Raw genomic sequence first — 24,768 nt, forward strand, 5'->3', positions numbered from 1 at the left:
AAAAAGACTCCACTTAGAATTTGTAGAACCAGATAAGCCTTGAAAGGCAGACGTACAGGCAAAGGCAAATGAAGTCAAGAATCAGTCCGAGTATAAGCCAAAGGATCAAGCGAACGAAGTCAAAACAGTCCACGTCAAGGGTTCCAGAAAAGCAGCGTGGTCAGGTCAGTCCGTAGTCAAAAGGCTCAAGCCAAGAAATCAATGCCAAGTCAGGACACAAGATGGTTTTTGCAGAGAACTCAGATAGCTTCTGGTGAAAACCCCGGCATCCTTTCCAGCCTTCTATTATCAGCCCTCATTAGTGCAGGTGGTCTTGATAAGGTGGCTTTTTTCATAAAACCTCCTCGAGCACCAGAGGCATGCCCTTTCAGATCATCTCTGGCTAAAGGTAGGTATATGCTCGTTGTTGTCTTCCTCCATGTCCACAGTGCTAGAAGGCCCTGCTGCTGGGAAGTTTGGCTCCTGATTGTCTTCTAAAGCCACAGCCTCTATTGGAGCTGTCAGGGCAGAGCTAGGGTCAGGCTGAGGCTCAGGTTCAGGCTGCGGCTCCAGCTCAGCCTCAGAGTCCTCAGCCAGGCTGGGCCTGACAAAATCTTGATAAGACATTTGACCTTGTGACTTGTCAGCATCAAAATTCACAGATAGTAAATCTGGGGAATAAATTCATTTCATCCTTCACTCAGCCCTGATGGAGATAGTAAAAATCAAGTTTGGGTTGTACTACTTCAGGATGTGGCCCCCTCCCCTCCATGTCTGAATACTTCTCATACCAGCCCATAAATGTATGGAAAAAAAATCTGCACTCAGCAATTTGCACACAGGAGGGAAATTCTGCTGTTCTGCTGTTGTTTGATGGTGCCTTCAGTCGTGTAAACCAGGCCTTGCAATCTGAAGTGGTACAATCTAAACACTGGTCTATCTCCAGAGTCAGAACTAGACAATAGATTCCTGCTGAGAAAGAGGTGTTTGTGCAGCAAAAGTATAGCTTTGTTGTTGTTCTTAGCTGCCTTGCAGCCAATTTCAGCTCATGGCGACCCCATGAATGAGCTACCTCCAAGGCCTTCTATCCTCAACTGCTTTGCTCAGGCTTAGAACTGTGTCCTCCTAGATTGAATCACATCATCTAATTGTATTTATTATTATTATTTTAAAAGAACACTCTGTCTCAGTCATAATTATTTGGTTCATGTGGGAGAAGCAAACAGAGCTGGGGAGAGAACAGACTGCCTGCAGATACCAGACTGAGGATATCTGCCTTGGTTTTGTCTTCCATGTCTTGTCTTGCTTTTGTTGGCAGATTGTCTCTTAAATTTCAGTCTTGAAAGCAGCTCAGCAAAAGAAATGCAGGTGTACATTACATGATCATCCATAATATTTGGCTTAAGATGGCCCACACATTCAAAGGGCATTTCATTTGTATGGTGAGTTGGGACCTACTCTCAGCATGCATCCTGCTCAAAACATGCTTGGATACCAAATACATCTGCTAAAAGGATCTAGTGAAGCATAAAAGTCAGAGCAGGGTGGGCACCTTGTTGTTCTCTAGATGCTGTTAGACACAACTCCTATCAGCCCTAGCTAGTTCATCCAATGGAATTCTGGAAGTTGCAGTCCAACAACATTGAAGAGGGCATATTTGCCCTACTGAATTAGAGTGGCCGACTAGAATCGTAGAAAGTATGCAAGGACCCTTGATGTTGCAAAAAACCCCATTGTACTCTTGAAAACTGGCATAGTATTAAAAGCCAGTATCATAGAATCATAGATTTGGAGGCTTCTGTTTAAAAACCTCCAAAGAAGGAGACTCACCACAATCCAAGGCAACGTGTTCCACTGTTGAATAGCTCTTACTGTCAGGATGTTCCTCCTAATGTTTAGGTGGACTCTCTTTTCCTCTTTTCATCCATTGCTCCATGTCCTAGTCTCTGGAGTAGCAGAAAACAAGCTTGCTCCATCCTCAGTATGACACCCCTTCAAATATTTAAACATGGCTATCATATCACCTCTTAACCTTCTCTTCTCCAGGTTAAACATACCCAGGTTCATAAGTTGCTCCATGTAGAGTTTTATGGTTTCCAGATCTTTCACCATTTTGGTTGCCCCCCTCTGGACACGCTCCAGCTTTCAAGAACCTTTTTGAATTATGGTGTCCAGAACTGTACAGAGTATTCCAGGTAAGGCCTAACCAAAGCAGAAAAGAGTAGCACTGTTACTTGCCTCAATTTGTAGTTTGTTGTGGCAACAGAGCTCTCTGATAGAGAAGAAATACTTTATAAAGTACATAGCAATGAGCCGTGACAGTTAAAGGGGTGCCAAACTGCATTATTTCTTCAGTGCAGATTAGCTCTTAGGTTTGGAGGTCTGTAGGAGAGACCTTTTTCTTGGTTTCACCACCCTCAAAAGCAGGTTTAGCAAGAGAGCCTTCTTGGTGGTTGCTCCCAGACTATGGAACTCCCTTCCAAAGGGAGAGCTAGGCAAAGGCCTTCCTATTCAGGCAGAACAACTGCTAGCCTTTATCAACTGTGGGTTGAAATGGATGAGCTGGACTATTAATGTTGTAATTGTATTTATTTTTCTTGGGAAATTTTAACAGGTTTTAACTTATTAAATAGTATGAGTAATTCAACTTGTAATTTAAGAGGCACTGTTTACTGTATTTTCATTGGGACTTTTGTTAATTTATGGAAGCCACTCTGCATCCCAAGCCATGCAAGAAAGGCAAGATATAATTCTAATTAAATAAGGGCCAATACAAACATGCCAAAATAAAGCTGCTTTGGGTCACTTTGGAGGTATGCAGTTTAAATGATGCATGTGTCCTAAGAGGCTGGAAGCTGCGCCAAAGCCACGCTCCAGTCCTAAGGACTGGAGCGCAGCTTTGGTGCAGCTTCTGGCCTCTTAAGATGTGTGTATCATTTAAACAGCATACCCCCAAAGAAACCCAAAGCAACTTTATTTGGGCCTGTCTGTATGAGCCCTTATTAACAGTGAGAGCAACAGTGTTCTGACTGTATACTTAACTGAAATAGGGTTGCCATAAGTTGGAAATGACTTGAAGGCACACAGCAGCAACAACAAGAACTCTTGTCATATTATTAGGAGGCTCCAGGGAAATCAGATGAGTTCTTAGAAATATACCCTAGGATGCCTTGCAGTATTGCCAAGGATGCTGAGTTGTAACACTCGGTTTCCTCCTGGCTGTACAGTTTTGAAAATCACCAAAGGCCTAACTCTTTGATCCAGTGGCCACCCCCAGGTGAAGAAAAGAGGAAAGAGCTGTGCCTTGATTAGGTGTTTTTGTTCCTGTGAAAAGTTGTTGCCAACCCACCCCCTATTTTCTGCTGGACTACAACTCTCATAATCCCCAGCAAGCATAGCCAATGGTCACATTCTAACCTAACCTTATTGTCTTATAATATACTAGAGTTTGGAAAAGTTTTGTGGACTGCAGCTCCCAGTATGCCTCAACCAGCGCAACCAATGGCTGGTTAATTATGTGAACTATAGTCCAAAAAAGGGTCACCATCAGGTCTGCAGGAAGTGTAGGCGGAATTGGAGACTTTGCCAGACGTGAACAGCATAAATGTGATTTCAACCTGCATTGCCTGGCGTGAATATCATATCCAATCAAATAGTGAACAAAAAGTGTATTACCAATACTTAGAACTCTTATCACAGATTGCCACTCGCTTATGTGTGGCTCTAGATGTTTGGAGCAAAAGCACATTGCAGGTTGATGGGTAAGGCAGAAGGAGGGAGGGAAAAAGGGAGCCTAGCCCTTATTGTGGCAGTTTGTTGGGCTGAGAGCTAGAATTGGCCACTCTGCCCTCTCTCTGGCAGCGGGTCTATGAGCAGTTATTATTCACTGGATCATCTCATTGTGGGATGAGGAGTGGGGAGGGGAGGATTGTTCACAGCCTATTCTGTGGCAAGTGGGGAAGAGATATCAGAGATGCCTTGAATAGGAGGCTGTGCATTTCATAGACCAGCTTGGAGCTGAGCCCTGGCCGGGGTCTGCGTCGCATCTGATAGTGATTGATGGCTCCCAATAATGGACTGGTAGACACTCAGAGGTTTATGTGGGGCTGGAGCTGTGGCTGCTACCCACCTGGCAAGAAGGAAACTCAAGGGTATCCTGTGTCCTATTGTGTCCATGAGAAAGAACTGAATTTGTAACTTCTCAACTCACTCCTTGATGTTTTTTTTATGGCTTTTTCCAAAAGAGGTTCTCTATTCTAACCTTTGGCATCAACAACCTGAAGCCTGATTCTTCTTGTTTGAGTTTTGAGTAGGGATGTAACTCTTTTCTTTTCTTTTCCTTTCTACTTTAATTCTTGAAGGAAACAAGGGGTAATTTTTGTAGTTTTCTTCCTACTTTGATAAAGTTTTCAAAAGACTGTGCAGTTTTCATAGAGAATTCATAGTTTGGCACTTATTTGGCACAGAAGTCATATATTATTTTAATGTGTTTGAGGAAAACAACTTTCTGTGTGCAGGAAACAGCATCTTCTACTCAGAAAATAATATTTCATCACAGAAGATGCTGTTTTCTACACAGAATATCATATGCAAATTTTGTGCAGAAGAAGTTGCAAAGATTTCCACCAGTCCAGGATTGTCTTCATCATGGTTTCCTGGCATTTGAGAAACATGTTTCTTAACCATCTTCCAATCCAAGTATTCTAGAGTGTTATTTCCATCTCTGGTTTTGAGGCATTTGAGAGCTGATTTGGGAGAAGCAAAGGCCATAGCTCTCCCTGTAATTTTTGCCATTTGTAAGGACATATTGTGGATCTGATTCTATTAATTCTTTGAGTGTCCATTGTATATTATAGGGGATATTGATTTTCTCCTCACTGTTGCGATGTGGAGGCATGTTTATCTTTCCCTTGTGAATATCTTAATGCAGATCTCAATGTTGGGGAAAGTTGCTTTCTTTGGGCTACATTTTCCATATTTCTCCAGCTACTATAGTTAGTAGTTATGTGCAAAAAACTGAAAAAATAACTTCTCCAGGGTCTTCAGAGTTTGACAAGCTTTCTTAAAAAAAAAAAAATCCCCACTGTGCCTATGTTTGGTAGGTTCACACTAAGAATGTGTGTCAAGGGATTCACAAGAAGCTTGGGATCCAGTGGATTTATACTGTGAAGGGCCAGCAAAACATTACTTTGTGTTGAAAGAAATGGCCTCACACTTCTGTACTTAACTGAAGCCTATGGATGAGATACAAAATAATTCATCACTTATTCCCAGCACGACTCTGCCCAGCTGGGGGAACTTCCACTTCAGTCTGCATCTGTGAGTCCACATAAGTGAATGTCATCCACATAGATGTTGTCTGCATTTATAAAACAAGTGTATCAGAGAGAAAGCTACAATAGAATCTTTCAGCTCATTTCAGAAGGCAAGGTTTGGGAGGGCGAGTTTGCATAAGGGGTAAATGTGAATTAACATGCAGCCAAGCCGTGGCAGGTGATGGCTTCTGCATCAGTAGTCAGTGGACCTGCTCTAGGATTTAGTACAAACTTTAAAAGAACTGTCCAGGATGCTGAACTTATTTGAGGGATAGTGTTCAGCACCTTGGGCAGCTCCTTTAAATGATGGACTAACATCTTGAGCAGATTCATCACCCCTTGACATGGGGAGCACTCTGCTTCATTAATCTCTTGTTTTGCATTTCCCCACATATTATTTCTTAAAATCTCCATCTCATTCCATCTGGTGTAAAATATAAAGAAACTTGCAAAATGTTGCATTTTTTTTGGCTGTTATCTAACCTTGGGTCGATCTTGACCCATGGCGACCCTGTGGATGAGATATCTCCAAGACCCCCCGTCCTCCACTTGTTCTGCTTAGCTCTTGCAAACTCATACCCATGACCTCCTTAATAGACTTCATCCATCTAAAATGCTGCCTTCCTCTCTTTCTACTTCCCTCCACCTTTCCTAGCATTATTTTTTTTTCCAGTGAGTCATCCCTTCTCATGATGTGTCTGAAGCACAACAGCCTCAGCTTTGTCATCTTGGCTTCCAGGGAGGTTTCTGGCTTGATCTTTTCTAAGGCCCATTTATTTGTCTTTTTGGCTCTCCGTGGCATTTTCAGCACTCTTCTCCAGCACCACATCTCAAATGAATTGATTTTCTTCCTATCTTGTTTCTTAACTGTCCAGTTCTCATATCCATACATGGTAATTGGGAATACAATGGCTTGTATGAGTCTAACGTTTGTGCTCAGTTGTAATTCTTACCAAAAAACAAACTCTAGAGAAAGTCCATCCCTGCCTAGCACCACCCGAGAACCAGCTGATACCTAGCACTATTACTGAGGCCATCAGAGGGACAAGGAGCAGAGCCAGGCATCCATCATGGAAGGACTCAAATCCAGTTGAGAGTCCTTCCCACCTACTGCTATTTTGCATTTTATTTTACTTGTTATGGAATGCTTTTGGTCACAAATCCTTAGCTAAAAAAATTAAACAGGATAAAATATCAGAGCATCAGTCATAAGAGCCTCATGAAGTGATACAGACCAGAGTCAGAGCTTGGAAATTATTATTTTTTGGGTAAATTAAGTAAATGGACATCCTCTAGGCCTTGCCATTCAAAAACAGGACAATACACAGATTAACATGCAAATCGCCTCCTCTCCGTGAACGGTATATATACCTCACTCTCTTCCATTCCAGCATTCTCTGAAGATGCCAGCTGCTGACGAAACATCAGAAATAAACTCTTCTAGAACGCGGCCTCATAACCTGAAAAACCCACAAAAAACTATTTTTTGGTGTGTGTGATTATAACTTCCAGAATCCCCCACCCAGCTGGCTATGCTGGCTATGCTGGCTAGGGAATTCTGAGTTACAGTACAAAATAAGTTTCCCAAGCTCTGGCAAGTGATAAATATATCACTGGCAAATTTGCCATTTACCAGTGAACCTGTGTTGCTTAGTTTCCTTTGTGTAGGATGTGTGTGTGTGTGTTTAACCTAAGCTTTAAGGCAGGAATGTGGAACTTGTAGCCCTCCAGATGTTGTTGAATTGCAACTGCAATTAGCTCTGACCCACTGGCTATGCTGGCTAGGGCGGTTACAGTCTGAGCATGAAGTGTGGTAATCGCCAGTATGTTTGCATTTATATGTATTACAGATACAAATACCCTGGTCAGAGGATTGCCTATAGCTCCCTATTGATTGTACACTCATGGCTTTGCTGCTGAACTAGTTCTGAGAAGAAAGCATACAAATGTCTCAGCTGGGGATCATAGCAGTCTACTGCAGAGCTTGTCAACATTAATTATGGACCATAGCTCCCAGAAACCTGCCTGTATAGTTATTGGCCATTGCAGTCCAGAAAGGGAACTTTTTCAAGCTTGGTCTCCTTTCTGACTTCTTATTGTCTGGACTCCCAAGCCAAAAATTCAGAACATCTCTATAGGAATGGACTTTTCCAGGTTGGGGATGGAAAGAAAACTGGACTGTGGTAATATGCAGCTTTCCCAGACAAAATGGTGTCATACTGTGAGAGCCGGTGCTGTAGACCCTGAAAATGGAAAACAGACATATATCTATATGAATGAGCCATCTCTATTTAACTGGCTATTTTCCAAACCAACCATTGCAAGCACTAGATATCTTATGATGTTTTGAACACTTTGGGGTTCGCTTTGGGTGTATCTACACTATAAATATAATGCAGCTTAACACCGCTTTAAGTTCTGTACCTCCATTCAATGGAGTCCTGGGGTATGTAGTTTTACAAGGTCTTTAGCCTTCTCTGCCACAGAGTGCTGGTGTCTCACAAAACTACAAATCCCCAGATTCTGTAGGATGGAGCTATGGCAGTTAAAGTGCTGTTGAACTATATTATTTCTACAGTGTAGACGCACCCTTTCAAACTCCTTCTCTTATTTGAACCTGCAGTTCCATCCTTCCAGTTATATGCTGTTAATTATCCTTCAATTACCCGTTCCTATGTCCAAGTCTTAAAAATGGATCCAATAGGTGTCCTGTGATCTAATTTCCCATACAGAAGCAGAGATAATAATGGAGCTACTCTATTATCTGTGTGCCTGCATAAGCGCATGAATGCCTGTTGTTGTGCTTATAGAGGTACACAGGGATGCTGGGAAGGAGTAGCAGATCTGGATGTCCCATTATCCCTTCCTGTCATTGTTGGCATAAGAGGAAAGGGATGAGTTGCTCCATCTAAACCACAGCTCCAGAGGTTGTAGAACTCCAACTCCCAGCAGCTCTAACCAGCCTGGCCAGTGCTGTGACATGATAGGAATAGGAGTTCATGAACATCAGTAGTCCCACAGGTTCCCCATCCGCATCTTGAGGCTGAGCATGGCAACCTCAGTCCCATCCCATCATGCTTGTCTCTTTTCTCTGCCATCGCTTTCTACCCAGTTGTGACAGATGGAAGGGAACAATTTAGAACCAGCCCCACATGGCTCTGCCCAGACATTGGTGAGAGTAGTGGGAGTCCTGAATTAAAGATAAAGCAGCCTCCCCAGAAGGTTTGTAACAGCAGCAAAGAGCTAAATAAATAAAGGCCTGCAAAGCCAACAAGGCAGCACTGACTGTACAAATAGCAATGGGACGTGGGACTTGGCACTGACAAAGCATCTGCTGCTGTGTGAACAGCTGGACTGCTTGGCATGTGGATGAGCAGCAGAGCCTCCCACCAGAGAGGCCCTGGGAAGTCAAGGTGGCAATGGGCATGCTGGCGGGCCCATGTGGTTCCTTCTTTGCAGGCACTCATCATCCCCAAAAGGGGACTCTCCAGGTGACCTCAGTCTCCTGTGTTCTTGGAAGGGAGTTGGGATCAAGATCTTGCTTGGGTGCTTTAGGCTGGATACCTCCAATCAAACAGGCTGCTTTGTGGTTAGGCTCCTTGCTTGTTGGGTGGTATTGCCAGGCCCAGAGAAAAGGGCAGAACAGGGGCAGGGAATGTGAGGTCCTCCAGGTGTTGTTGGGTTGCCTGTTCCACCAGCCACAGCCTGATAGAGAATGGTGAGGGATGAAGGGAGTTGCACGCCAATCATAGAATCATAGCGTTGGAAGAGGCCTCAAGGGCCATCCAGTCCAACCCCCTGCCATGCAGGAAATCCCAGTCAAAGCATACCCGAGAGATGGCCATCCAGCCTCTGTTTGAAGACCTCCAAGGAAAAGGCTGTACCTTCCTCATACTCAAGGTATTGACTATCAACCCACTTTTCCAATTTTATCACTTCACCCACTTCGCCAGTCTCACCAATCTTATAGGAAGGATGGGATGACTAGAAGCCCAGGGAGTGGAGTGGGGGCAACATACCCTAGATATCTTGCATCAGGCCCTCCACATACTCTTGAATCCTACAGAGAAATCCCTCTATCTGCTGTTTTTATTGTCCAGCCTTTCCCCCCTCTAAATCATGGGTTCTTATTCTGGGATCCACAGACCACATAAGTGCCTATGGATAGATTTCAGGAGTATGTTAACTTGTTGTGGGGGGACCTCTACATTTTTATTTTCACTAATCTCTTGAAGGGAAATTTAACATTTCATCCCATTATAAACGTAGGCAACAAATATCTGTGATTTTTGTCACCAATAGAAAACAGAAATATGTTCATATCACAATACAGTTGTTCCAGATACAGTAGGCCCTTGATATTTGAGGCTTTGACTTTTTTTTATTATTTGCAGATTTGGTTAATATGTTCTCTTTAGGAATTTCTAGATCCTCCAAGGTGATTCTGCCAGAAGTTGACCACTGGAGGACCTTGAGGTTTCTAGAGAAAAGACTTCTCTAGGCACTTGTAGGTCTCCAGTGCAATTCTGTGGTCAGCCTCTGACACATGTTCCCCACAGAGTTGCACTGGAGGACCTATAGATACCAAGAGAGGTGTATACTCAGGCATTTTTTTTATTTGATGTTTTTCCATTTTCATGGGGGTCCTGCACCCCTAACCCCAGCAAATATGGAGGGCCCACTGTATTTCAACATACTGTTTATATTCATCACTGTTCTGACATTACTATAGTTCTTAGACTCACCACTAGACAAGGCAATGAACAATGAATATGGACCAACCATAATTTTGAGAATGGGTCCATAGGCTTCACCAGATTGCCAAAGAGCTCCATGGAACAAAAAGATTAAGAAACGATATCCTCCAGCATTTCAGACTGGGGCACACATGACCATCAAGCTACATCTCAGTGTGGTCAAGATGTCAAAAGTTGGTTAATGAAGAGGAACACACTAGCTAGGGGAGGCTGCAGCAGTTTGCTTTTACCTGAGACTACAGGGAGAGGCAAGATGAACATGCAAAGGCAGGCCTGATGCTGAACATAAAGTAAACAAAAATAATTACAGAAGAAATACACAAGTTCAGTCTGGACAATGAGGAAATTGAAATAGTTAAAGAATTCCCATATCTAGGATCAAACATAGACCAGAATGAAGACTGCAGTCAAGAAATAAGAGGAAGGCTAGGAATGGAAAGGATAGCTATGAAAGATACTGAAGAGCAAAGACATACAACTGAGCACTAAAGTCAGAATTGTCCAGGTCATTGTATTCCTTTGTAGCATTTATGGATGTGAGAGCTGGATAATAAAGAAAGCAGACAGAAGGAAAATGAACACGTTCAAAACGTGGTGCTGGAGAAGAGTACTGAGAATGCCATGGACAGCCAAGAAGACAAACAGGTTCTTGAACAGACCAGACTAGGGCTCTTCTTGGAAGCTAAAATGATCAAGCTGAGACTATCGTACTTTGGCCACATAATGAGAAGGCACAGATCACTAGGAAAAAACAATAATGGTAGGAAAGGTAGAAGAAAGAGAGGAAGACCACAGACCAGATAGACTAAATCAGTGGGATTATGAGCTAAGGTTTGCAGGATCTGGGGGAGGATAAGGACTCTTGGAGATGGCTCATCCACGGGGTCACCATGAGTTGGAGCTGACTTGAGGGCAGCTAACAACAACAGGGAAGGGTAAAATTCTGCCCCTTCCTCTGCTGTCCCCTCACTGAGTTAACTGAGCACAAACTAATTTTGCACTTTGAACTCATTTTGCAGTAATGGAAGCAAGCTGAGGACAAAGGGGGAAAGTGGGAGAAGGAGAGACCAAACTGCACATCTTAAAAGCTGCTGAAAAAGTGGAGGGATGAAAGATAAATCAAGACTGTCCCTGACTAACTGGGACAGGTGGAGGGTATGAGAACCTCTGCCCTAAGGGGAGGAAGTCCAGGGAAAAGGCTGTTGAATCCTTTTCCCTGTGAAGTCAAAAACAAGAGGCTTTAGCGATGACTGCTGTTTTAATATGAGCTTTTGGGAAAGTTACATTCATGTCCTACATGCCAGAATCCCCTAGCTAGCATGGCCATTGATGGTGGAAGTTCAGGGAGTTGTCCTCCAAAGAAGTAATTTCCCCCAGGTCTGTTTTTCATGCCACTCCATGCACAAAGCAAAATTACTAAAGGACAGGTGTTTCTTCTTTGTTGTCTCTGTGACTCTCACAAATGGGTTTTGCAACTTTGCAGAGAGACTTATTTATACCGTCTAGAGCTGAGTAGCTTTTCGGCAAGAGCCCATCGCCATCCTCTAGCATATGCCAAGCTGCTTTCTATGAGTAACAGTGATCTCTCTCTCTTTCTTTTTTGGAAGGCTTATCAAATCTGTGCTCCTCCATATTATGTAAATCAAGCCACCAAAACAAGGTTCTGGTTAATGGCATAGAAATGGAGAAAGGAGGGGGACAATTCCATAGAAACAGCCATCCTTACTGAGCCTGAGAAAATGTCTGTATTTAAAGAATGGGGAATCAAGATGAAATATAAATGATACACTATTTTTAATGTCTGTTTTTAGCACGGTGTATATTATTATTATTATTATTATTATTATTATTATTATAAAATTATATTTAAATATACCCCACTTCTCCTCCAAAATTGATATCACTAAAGAGGTCACAATAGATGGCAGCTGTAGTTAGAACTGAGGAAAGGAACACTAATGCATTAAGGGTAATGCAAACTGTAAATTTTATCTTGTTTTTCAATGTGCTCAGATTAAAGGAAAGTCAGATTAAATTCCTCTAAGAGTTTATTTCAAAGGCAGCATAATAAAAGGTGGGGAATCAAATTAAAAATCAAATCAAAAACAGTCAAGAATCTTTTGAGACTTGAACTATTTCATTCTTGCATGTGAGGACAAATAATTTCCACACTTTTCTCCCCACTGTGGGAGAAAATGAACATTCTGGGAGGTTATTCTGTGCAGAAAAGCATGTGTGTTTTTTAAATAAAACATGTTTTTAATGCAGAAATACCCATGTTTTTCACAAAAAAACACACTATGTCAAAATAGCCACATGGAAGGGAAGTTGTGCAAGATGTTTGTGTTTGTTTACTTATTTGTTTTTTTGTCAAAAAGCAGCAGTGTAGCACACACCAAACAGTGGGGTTTTGTGCAAAAACTTATTTTTCCTTGAAAACACTTTTTTCAATACACAAAACAACAACCCCTCTCCATATGGGCTAGCTGGAAACTCTAGAATTGTAGTCCACCACTCAAACCACTATGCCATGTTGGCTCTTATGCCATAACAAAATGGTGTAAGCTACACGATTCCTACACAATCAAGACTCTTAATTCTTTTTATTGCAACCCACAAATGCAGTTCCCCTTAGGAACCAAATAGTACCACATTGTTATAGGTTGGTTAATGCAAGGAATAGCAAGCTTGCTGTATAAAAGAATGGGTATAAAATGGAGCTACCTTGGGTAATTGTAGGATAAAGCAACAATGACTACTGGTAATAGATCCCCCAGGCACCAACATAGCTCTCCACCCTTAAAAAGTTGATCGCCATAGTTAAAGGGTAGGGCCAACCCAAGGTGGCTTGTTCCTTTGGGCAAAGGTGCATGATAGACTATGGCAGCACACACCTCTCTCCTGCAGGAGAGGAGAAAAATGGTGAGAGGGAAACAGTCACAAGATTGCCATTGCTGCCTTCCAGAGTCTGTTGCCAGAGGCAGTTGGCCCGCTGTGCCTAATGCTAGGGCTGGTCCTGACCTGGAGAGTATTTCTCGCTTTCTCAGTAGGATGCAGGCCTGCCCTGAGATTCTTACCTCCATCTCTGCAACAGCATGGGATCTGCCAACAAGGGAATGATACCTGCTTGCTCTGCTCTGAAGGTTTTGGCTTTATACACCTCAACCAATGTTAATAATAATAATAATAATAATAATAATAATAATAATAATAATAATATCATGTATTTTTAACACCCTTTCTACCAAAACATGTACAATAAAAAGCAAACAATAAAACACCACACTATGAAATACCAAAATACTAAAATGATATACTAATATGCTAAAAACAAAGCAAACAAAATCTTTCTCTGTCACTGTCTATTTCAGCCACCTTAGACATGTGCAGCAACTTAATCTAGCGAATTGAAGAGGAAGGTCTTCAACCCTTTATGAAAGTGGATCAGATCCTTCTCCACAAACGTGGAGCCAGATCCTAAAAGGCTCCTTGACACAAATTTACGCGTTGGTGGACCTGTCAGCATTCCTTTGTCTGCCGACCTTAAATGTCTAGATGGTACATACCATGCTAGCCGATCTGCCAAATATGGAGGGAGGTTAAACCACAGGGCCTTAAATACTAGGACCAAAAGCTTATAATAAACCCTGGCCTGAACTGGAAGTCAATGGAGGGCTCTATGAGAGGAAGAGACATGTGAGTATTTGGGGTGATTTAAAACAACCCAGACAGCACTGTTGTGGATTAAAACCAGAGGAGTAAGAAAGCAGGAAGGCAAACCTGCCAGTAGGCTATTACAGTAGTCCAGGCATGAAATAACCAAGGCCTCAACAAGCAAATGGGCAGTCTTGACAGTCAAAAACCTACGGATCCTACAGATCTTCAGAAGATGGAAGTTACCCGCCATAGCATTTGCGCCAATAAAGGGGCATAGGGACAAATGATCATCCAGCAGGACTCCAAGGTTTCTGACCACTGAGACAGGGGCCAATGTGTAACCTTGTAAACACAATGAAGGGCGTGAAAGTGGGTCTACTGGGTGGTCAGGATGAAACACTAGGATCTCTGTTTTATCCATGTTCATCTTAAAACGGTGAATGGTCATCCACCTAGAAACACTTGAGAAAGTGGTCTTCTTTTCTTGAGCCAGAGGAGGTTATAGCTTTTCAAATAAATTCACAACTTCTGTCCACCACGGAGATCATCTTACTGCTGACATGCAAAACACTGAAGAGCTCCTGCTCACTTAGCACCCAGCCTCCTTCCCTCCTTTCTTTGGAGTGTTTTTTAAAAAAATGTGTGTTAATTCTGTCCATGCTGCTGAATTGTGTCAGTGATAACCTTGTTGCTTCCAGTGTAAAAACCATTTAACATTTTTTTAAAAAATCCATACATCCCAGAATCTGTGCCGAAGAATTCTGAGAGTTGCAGTCTAAAATAGTAACTATCTAGTCTCTGAACTCAGGGGAATAGTGATGTCTACTGCAGAGCTTGGCCATGCTGTCAGACAGGGTCAGATTAAGACCTTTAAAGGCCCTAAGCACTTTAAAGATTTTGGTGCCCCCATATATATCTAATTCAAAATGTAAACTATAATAAACCATGAAATAAAATTTTATTTTTCAAAATGAACCAAAGCCTTCAGTAAAATGGGAAATACCTTCAGCCCTCTGTCTCCATAGATTATTAACCCACAGAATCAACATTCCACATCTTGAATATATTCAAAAATAATATAAATTTCAAAGGGAACCTTGAATTTGCTGTTTACATTAAGGGACACCATTTCACTCTGCCATTGTGTTTAATGGGACTTGAGCACCCACAGATTCTGTATCCACAGCAGGTCCAGGAACCAAACCCCAGCTGATACTAAGAGCCCACTGTGATGTTTATTTTTTGTATATTTCCACTTTATGTATATTTGAAACATTTTTCCTACTTTTTCTAATTCCAAAGATCAAGCTTTTTTTTTTTTTTGGGTGGGCTCTAGTTGAGTTGCACCATTTGCAGTTTTGCACCATCTCATCCATGGTAAATCTAGTAATGGAAAATTTCTGTGATATCCCCCTCCCCTTGTTGACTTCAGCACACTTAACAGTTAATCCAGCCCTGCTGGCTGGGGGATTCTGGAAGTCATAGTAAACAACAACAACAACAACAACAACAACAATGGTAATGGTAATCTTTCCAAGTGTTGTTGCTGCCTCTCTATGTTTGGAGAGTGAGATCTTCTCTCCGAAAACCCTTAATACACACATGTAGCTAACTCACTTTGCCCCACCCTGCTGCCTACTGCTGAGTAACTGGACCCAGCTTCTAAAATGGGTATATGGCAGGCTCCCAAGGCTATTCAGTCAAGCCAGATGACTCACATAGACATCATCATTCACACTTCATGGTGTCTAAAGGTCACTTGGGCAGCTCAGGTAAGAGCTGGGTCAGAAATCTATCCCATTTCAAACTTGGGTCTATTCCGCATTTTATGGCTCAACTCTGTGTCATCGGTAGTTATATATAATCCCCAACCCATTTTAGACATAAAATGTGACTCTGTTGATGTTGTTGTGTACCTTCAAGTCATAGAATCATAGAGTTGCAAGAAACCACAAGTCATTGCCAACTTATGGTGACCCTGAGAGCCAGAGTGGCACAGTGGCTTGACTGTTGGACTCTCACTCTAGAGAACATGGTTTGGTTCCCAGACCAGCCATGGAAACCCACTGGGTGACCTGGGCAAGTCACACTCTCTCAGCCTCAGAGAAGGGCAATGGCAAACCTCCTCTGAACAAAGGAAATAATAGATTCGCCTTAGGCCACCTTAAGTCAGAAATGACTTGAAGGCACATAATGACAAGGTGAACCTATCATGGCAAGTTTCTTCAAAGGGGATTTGCCATCGCCATCTTCGGAGGCTGAGAGAGAGTGACATGCCAAGGTCACCAAGTGGGTTTCATGGTGGTCGCGTCTTAAGTGGAGTGGAAGAGCAGCCAAGGGAGAGGAATCTTTTCCTTTTGGGAATTCTCTGCCCTTCTCTTTCCTAGGAAGCCCAAACAGCTTTTCATCCCATAGGTGGAAAATTATGAGGATTAAGGGGAATGGGCTAAGCTGTTCCTCTCCACTGGTGAATCTTCCACCCCAGACTGAAGCCTCCTGCTGTTTTCATTTTTAAAAAAATTATCAGTGAAACATGGTTTAAAAAAAGCTATGCACCATGCGTGGTGGTTTGGCCGAAAACCCTAGAAACGTAACTCGTTTGTAAGATTCCACACAGATGCTTCCTATGTGCCATTTGACATACAGGCAGAATAATGTTTCAGGCGGGTGGAGTTTGAATTATTAATGCCTTTCTTAGGCTGAAAGTCTTTGCACTGAATTCTGGGTGAGGGGATTTTTGTGGGATTGGGGTTTTTATTTTTTTTATTTATTTTTTTTGGAAGCCTGACAGTGATTTCCTGTTTCTTGGTGACATCCAAAAATTTACTTGCCTTCTTAATTATTTTGAATTATTTTTATTTTATTTTTGGGGATGAGCATCAAGCCGCTGGCTCTCAGTCAGTTCGCAGAGTGAATCTTTTCCACTCAGGTCCTTCTTAATCGTGAGATCGCTTAGCTTTTCATGCACTGTTTTGGATTTCCATTTTGTCCCTGCCAAGTTATCCAAATTTATCATGACCACTTTGCATTCTAATCCTGTCCTCAAAGGAGCTCACAATTCTTCCTAATTTTGTGCTGCATCTATGTGACTGCCCATAGAGATGGGTCATTGGTGGAAAATCTTCATTAGCATAAGCATCAGAATCGCCAGGCTTTTTCCTTTTTCCTTTTTCCCAGTTGGACAGCAAACCTTAACAGAATCCCTCTATGATCTGGATCTGAACAGGTCCTCCTCCACCAACTGTTTATTCCATTTCGCTTCTTTTGAATGCAGGTTGCTTTTCAAGTGCTTATGCACAGAGATGCCCTTTTACAGCTCAGTCGGGAAGAGAGCGTTCACGTTTTTAAGGTTATGATATAGTTACAATTAAAGTTGCAGTTCAACACAGATTTCTGCCAAGCAAGAGCTGCATCCACACTGCAGAAATAATCCCGTTTGACACCACTTTAACTGCAATGGCTCAATGCTGTGTAATTCTGTTGTGGCACCAGAGTGCTTGGACAGAGAAGGCTAAATATCTGACAAAACCACAGTTCCCAGAATTCCATAGCACTAAGCCACAACAGTTAAACTGGTGTCAAACTGGATTATTTCTGCAGTGTGGAAGCAGCCGCGGTGGGACTTAACAATTATGTGCAATATAACATCCAGGGGTAGCCATGTTGGCCGTATAGCAAATCCAATAACATCGAAAACCCACCAAACAGTAATCCCTTTATTGGAGCAACCAAAATGCACAGTATACCTGTTGCAAGCTTTCGAAGCTCTACTGGCTTCTTCATCAGGCAAGGTGTTAAAAATCATACAGGAGGGGGGGGAAATGGAAGATGTTATCATAGGCCCAAATTTTGCTGTTTTTGTTCTCATTTCAGATGATATGGAGGGGCACCTCCTCCTTCTGGCCAAGTGTCAACTGGGGAGATTCTCAAAATTCAGAAAATTTAACATCCATTTGCAAAACAAAAAGATACATCCTTTGCAAGCCAATATGTCTCCATCCTTTGTGAGGCCACTGACCCTTTTGTTAGGCAGAATTATGTTCAAGTACAGCAGTGCCTTTAATAGGATTGTTGTTGTTGTTTGTTAGTTTCCTAGTTCATGACAACCAGAATCAGGGATGATCTGGAGGAATAAATACCCAGTTTCCTGACAGGGAACTCTTACCTGTCGGAAATGTCAAGTACCTTTTTCTTTGGGTAGGCTTCTCAATCTTGAATGGAACAGGATTGGAAACACTGCCCCTTAGAGGCAGATCCCTGTATCCCAGGCTTTTGACCCAAGAGCAGTGTGGCTCCCAAGGATGTGGTGGACCTGGTCCTTTCCAGCAGAGGCTCTCCCTATAGGAAGCTGGTGAGATGATAAACAGAAATGATAGTTTGGACACACAAAATTGAAGGCTGTTACTGGGAGGGGATGCGCAGTAGTGTCACTAGGGTTGGCATCACCTTCTGCGGTAACCAATGGTGTCACCTCCCACAGTTGACCTTGGTCCATACCACACCTTACAGAATCCTTAGTCTTGTTTTACTTGTTTGTCATAATTCCTGCAGATCACTGACTGCAGTGGGGATAGTCGTGACATAAACAACCAGCAAAATGAAAATGATACCTTTAAATTACAATATCATGTGTACAGAATGAATTTACTGTATATACTCATGTATAAGTCTAGAAATTTAGGTCAAAAAATTGACTCATAAAAACATGAGTCGACTTATCCATGGGTCAATGTAAGTACTGTATTTTAACTCTTATTTATAATAAGGAATCATCCCCTGGTGAAAAGCAAGAGTATAATCTGTCCTGGAAGCACTGACCCTCTCTACTCTCTCATCCATCCAGCTTTAAGAGTTAAGCACAAAGAGTTATGTCTGCTGGAATTTTGTAATTTCTATTACATTGTTTTGCTTTGCTTCATCCTTTAGATCCTTTGCTACATGCCCCTAAGTTTTACCCTTGACTTATCCATGGGCCATATCGAAATCCATAATTTTGTACCCAGAACACGCCTGCAGCTTATACATGAGGTCAACTTAGAGTAGAGTATATATGGGACATATTACATAATTTCATGTGGTTGGAGTGAAAATTTGGTAAAAGGAATTGTTATTAAAGAAAAATTTAAAATAACAAAATAATTAATTTTTCCTTATATATTTTTATTCAGTTTATTACAACATGAATACTGTGCATTTATCACAAATATAATATCATATTTATTTTTGCATGAATATACATCGCTTCTTATTTCTTTTTCTCTTATCTATTTCCTTATAGAGTTATACATTTTGATTTTTTTTGACCTCTCGATATCCCTTTTTATTTTCTCACTCTACATGTAAATATCTGGTAAACTAAGACCAATCTTAATAATTTTCTTTCCTTCCGATACAAGAATTCCTAACTAATATAATAATTCTGGATATAATCTTCTCTTCAGCGAATTGACGTTATTCAAAAACTATACTCGCAAAAGGTCCTTTTTCTTCTTTTGGATAGTTTATCCAGGGTTCCCCATCTTGTTTAAAGTCACTCTTATTTACAAAGCATGTCAGTCTGTCCATTTCCATAATTTTTAATTTAAAAAAATAAAATTATTTTTAATTAAAATTAATTTTAATTAAAAATTAATTTTAAAAAAACCACCCAGGGGCCTCTCCTTTCCTCTTTCACTGAGCCTCACCCCTCCATTCTTTTAAAGGGATGCAAGTGAATGCCACAGCCTTTTTGTGCCCAAAAACAGATGTTTGAGAAGCGATGGTGTCACCCCTTCTTAGGGTGCCACCTGGTGTGCTTTGCACCCCCTGCACCCCTTTAGCGATGCCACTGGCTCTCACTATGGAAAGCTCATGGCTGGTTGCCTTGTCCAACCAACCTGGGAACCTTGGGCAGAAACCCCCAGAGCACGAACGCACAGGATAGTTTGGAAACACAACTACCTGTGTGTAGTTGTGGGATGGTGGTGGTGTGGTGGAGACTGTAAGAAAGGAGGCAGAGTTCTTCCCACTTCAGTCACTTGACATTTATTGTCATAAGGGAGGTGTGTGTGTGTGTTATTCTAGATCTGTTGCTGGTACTGAAGGCTTTCATGGCCGGCATCCATAGTTTTTTGTGGGTTTTTCAGGCTATGTGGCCACGCTCTAGAAGAGGTTATTCCTGATGTTTCACCAGAGAAAATGCCAGCCACAGATGCTAGTGAAACATCAGGAATAAATTCTTCTAGAACGTGGCCACATAGCCTGAAAAACCCACAAAAACTATGTTGCTGGTATGCTTGTTGTTGTGGTTGTGTGCCTTCAGGTCATTCCCAACATCTGTCAACTCTAAGGTGGTTGTTGGAGCCAGTTCTCATGGCTTTGTCCTGCAGCTACTCCAAGTATCTGGAATCACAATTTTATGCTTTTATTCCTTTCTTTTACACAGCAAGCTTACTATCCCCTGCATATTAACCAACTGATACAATGTTGTGCCACTGTTTCCCAAATGTTGGCCCTCCAGGTGTTTTGGACTTCAGCTCCCAGAAGCTGTAGCCATTTGAGCCAACAGTCAGGACTGATGGGGGCTGAAGCCCAAAACATCTGGAGGGCCAACCTTTGGGAACCACTGGCTCTTTGGTTCCAAAGGGGAACTGCATTTGTGTGTTGCAATAAAAAGAAGCAAGACTCTTGTAGCTTAGACTTGTGTAGCTGGCATCATTTTGTTGTGGCATAACAGTCAGCCTGGTGTAGTGGTTTGAGTGTTAAACTATCATTCTGGAGTCCAGGGTTCGATTCCCAGCCATGGAAACCCACTGGGTGACCTTAGGTGAGTCACACTCTCTCAGCCTCAGGGAAAGGCCATGGCAAACCGCCTCTGAACAAACTTGCCATGATAGACCTTAGGGTCGCCATACATTGGAAATGACTGGAAGACACACAGTAACAACAACAACAACACATAGGGTTTTCTTGGGAAGATTTGCCCTGGTCTTCCCCTGAGGCTGAGAAAGTGTGACTTGCTCAAAGTCCTCACTTTGCCCAAAGAGAGAGAGGTTTTGGGGAGAGATGCCTATGAGGTTTTGGGGGTAGCTTGTGCTGTGATAAATGTGCAGAACTGGGGCTTGCTTTGCAAATCCTGCTCCCCCATAACACACACACACACACACACACACACACACACACACACACACACGGAGCCCAATTCTCTTCAGGTGCAGGGAAGTCCCCTCCTGCCCACGTTTACTCTCAGCAAAAGCCACCAAGACCTTCTTCCCCGCCGGAGCCCAGGGCCCAGGAAGGGATGCTTGGAAAGCCTCCCAGACTTTGGTCTTCCAGATGTTTTGGACTTCAGCTCCCATCATTCAGGAATATGCTGGTCAAGATGGCTGGGGCTTCTGGGAGCTGCAGTCCAAAACACCCAGGTGACCACGAGAAGGTCACTAAAAGGAAAGAAGGAAAGAAGAGATATGAAAAGGAAGGGAGGAAGAGTGGGAAAGGGAAGGAAGGGAAGGATAAAAGAAAGAGGGAAGAAGGAAAGAAGGAAGGATAAAAGAAAGGTGAGAGGGAGGGAAGGAAGGAAGGATAAAAGAAAGAGGAAGGAAGGAAGAGATAGGAAAAGGAAGGAAGGGAGGGAATGATAAGAGGAAGGAAGGAAGGAAGGAAGGAAAGATAGAAGAAAGACGAAGGAAGGAAGGAAGGAAGGAAGGAAGGAAGGAAGGAAGGAAGGAAGGAAGGAATAGCAAGAGATAGGAAAAGGAATGAAGGGAAGGATAAAGGAAAATGGATACAGGAAAAAGGAAGGGAGGAAGGAAGAGGGGAAGGAGTAGCAAGAGACAGGAGGAGGGAGGGAGGGAGGGAGGGAGGAGGCTACGTTGGCCAGGTAAGATAGTACAATAAGGTCCCAAATCCAAAACACAGGGTTGTCTTTATGGGGCCGACCCAAATGCCCTTCCTCTGAAGATGCCAGCCACAGATGCCGGGGAAAGGTCAGGAATAAACTCTTTTAGAAGATGGCCACAGAGCCCCCCAAACCCCCCAAACCCTATAGGAATGCCTTTGATGGGAGCCAAGGCGCCTGTTGGGGTCCACCCTCCCTCTCCCTCTCCCTCCCCCCCCGGGGGATGGATGCCAGCCCTGCCTGGGAGGGAGCGCAGTCCGGGGCCCTCCCCAAAAGCAGGACCCAGGCTGGGACTGCCAGCTGCCCCGGAGGCCTTGGCCTTGGCCCCTGCTCTTCTGTGGAGTTGGGGTCTTCTTCCTGCACTCCCCCCCCCCCCCGGTGCCTCTCCACTCCTGGCTGATGGGGGCTTTAAGAGGGTGGACTTAGACGCTCCGAAACAGGGATGGAATCGGTATCCTGAGGGCTGCAACTGGGCTAAAAATCATCCGGCTCGATCAAGCTTTAGCTGCCATGGCTCCATGCTCTTTAATTCTGGGAATGGTAGTTTGTTGGGGCAGTTAAAGCGGTCTCAAACTGGATCGTTTCTGCCGTGTGACCCGCTCAGTCGCAGCCGCAGTTGCCGCGGGAAAAGAATAGAGTCTAAAAACACGTTTCTATTAACACGCATTAACTGTTTTAAGCTTTTAAATTGTTTCACACACACACAATTATATACATATATATAATTTGTATGAAATATTACACATATATATATATATATATATATATATATAATTTATATACGATATTACAAATAAATATATAATTTCTATATGTATATATAATTAGAAATTATATATAGATATATATAATTTGTATGAAATATTACATACATATAATATATATAATTTATTTTATATATATATAAATATATATATATAAATTTGTATAAAATATTACATATATACATACATAATTTCTAAATATATACATAGTAAGAAATTATATATATATATAGTATAGGTATTTATATAAAATATTACAAATATTATATATATATATATATATATATATATATATATATAATAAGAATATATATATACATAGTTTGTATAAAATATTATACACACACACACACACACACACACACACAAAATGAAACAATTTAAAAGCTTAAAACAGTTAATCCATGCTTTACCTGATCTATGAATAACTTTTATCTGAATACAGTACCTTTAAAGGCTTTCGTCTTGTATTTTTCTTCCGAGGGTCTTGATTTCCATTTGCTGGACTTGGGAGAAACGTGGGGTAGAAGAAAATGACTATAATAATGATGATGATGATGATAATAATAATAATAATAGAATCATAGAATCATAGAGTTAATGGCTAAAACATTCCAAGAATCAGACTCACAATTGCAGCTAAGATAATAATAATAATAATAATAATAATAATAATAATAAACACAACTCTTATTATTAGGAATATTACTAATATGATATAATAACCACCACTACAACAAAACTCCTATTATTGGTATTATTACCAATATGATATACCAACAACAATAGTAATGCGTAAAACACTCCCTTTACTATTATTACTACTAATATAAACAACAACAATAATAATGACTGAAACACTCCAATTATTATTATTATTATAACTAATATAGTATACAACATCAGCAGTAATAATATTAATAATTACTAATATAATATACACATCAGCAGCAATAATAATAATAATTAATATTACTAATATAATATACAACAACAGCAATAATAATAATGGCAAAAAGCTCCTATTATTATTATTACTACTACTAATGGCTAAAATATTCTATTCCCATCATCATCATCATCATCATCATCATCATCATCATCATCATCCTGTGCTAGTCTATGACCATAATAAAGATGAACTTATTATTATTGTTGTTGTTATTTTTATTTCCCCGTTGCCTCCATGAGTCCCTGAGGGCTCCGCAACTGCAGGGTGACCTGATATCCTCCTGACCACAAAGGAGGACCAGCCACTGCAAAAATGTAGGACATTTAGGAAAAATGGAGGGCATGACCCAATAAAGACTAAAAGCACTCCTATAAATAAATGTCAATCCATGCATCTCAGGCCTGCCCTAAACGGAGAGCATGTTGGCATTCCTCCTGGACAGAAGGTGGAAATGGAGGACATGTCCTGGAAAAAGAGGACATTTGGTCACCCTGCCTAGTGACTCCCAAGGGGGAAGGGAGGGGGGACATGGATTTCCTTTCCCTCCCCAGAAAGGAGGGCGGCTCTGCCCCTTGAGGCCAGTGAGCTTAAAACAGCATCTAGATGGGGGGCTTCTTTCGGGGACCCCTGAATTCCATTCTCTCCCTCCCTTATTCCACATCCACACCCTTCTTCCTTCTGGGGTCTTTGAAGATCATCCACACTTCCCCTCATTCTGGAACCCATGCAGATCATCCACACCTTCCTTCATTCTGGGATTCCTGAAGAGCATCCTCCCTCCCTCAGTCTAAGACCTATGAGATCATCCTGGAACCCCCTAAAGATCATTCCCCACCTTCCCTCATTCTGGGACACCTGAAGATAATATCTACATTCCCTCATCCCGGATTCCCTGAAGACCATCCCCACTTTCTCTCTTTCTGGAACCCCTAAGATCATTCTGGGGGTCCCAGAATGAGGGAAGGTGGGGTGATCTTCAGGGGTTCCAGAATGAGGGAAGGTGGGGATGGTCTTCAGGGGTCTCTGTAATCATTCTGGAAGCCTTGAAGATCATCCCCACCTTCCCTCATTTTGGAACTCCTGAAGGTTATTCCCCATCTTTCCTCATTCTGGGGCCCCTGAGATCATTTTGGGTCCCCTGAAGATCATCCCCACCTTCTCTCATTCTGGGTCCCCTGAAGATCAACCCCACCTTCCCTCATTCTGGGACCCCTGAAGACCACCCCAACTGCCCTCATTCTAGGTCCCCTGAAGATCATCCCCACCTTCCCTCGTTCTGGGACCCCTGAGATAATTCTGGGAGTCCCAGAATGAGGGAAGGTGGGATGATTTTCAGGGGTTCCAGACAGAGGGAAGGTGGGGATGACCTTCAGAGGTCCCTGAGATCTTGAAGATAATCCCCACCTTCCCTCATCTTGGAACCCCTGAAAATCATCCCTGCCTCCCCTCATTCTGGGACCCCTGAAGA

The 24,768-nt window shown here is 42.2% G+C and overlaps 1 protein-coding gene and 1 long non-coding RNA gene across 4 annotated transcripts in view; one reads left to right on the plus strand and one right to left on the minus strand.

Annotated features, from left to right (window-relative positions):
• NFIX (nuclear factor I X) overlaps positions 1-24,768 on the plus strand; it is a 318,328-nt gene that overhangs the window by 33,305 nt on the left and 260,255 nt on the right. The window lies entirely within an intron of this gene.
• LOC149323106 (uncharacterized) overlaps positions 7,470-24,768 on the minus strand; it is a 17,787-nt gene continuing 488 nt past the window's right edge. The window contains exons 2-3 of the long non-coding RNA XR_016280056.1: positions 17,894-18,056; positions 7,470-7,537 (exon numbers count right to left, since the gene is read on the minus strand). This is a non-coding gene — a long non-coding RNA (uncharacterized LOC149323106). The remainder of the gene's footprint in view (positions 7,538-17,893; positions 18,057-24,768) is intronic.

Source organism: Sceloporus occidentalis, unplaced genomic scaffold (assembly GCF_023333645.1).
Source record: "Sceloporus occidentalis isolate IW3139 unplaced genomic scaffold, rSceOcc1.0.p SCAF_1, whole genome shotgun sequence".
Classification (NCBI taxonomy): Eukaryota; Metazoa; Chordata; class Lepidosauria; order Squamata; family Phrynosomatidae; genus Sceloporus; species Sceloporus occidentalis.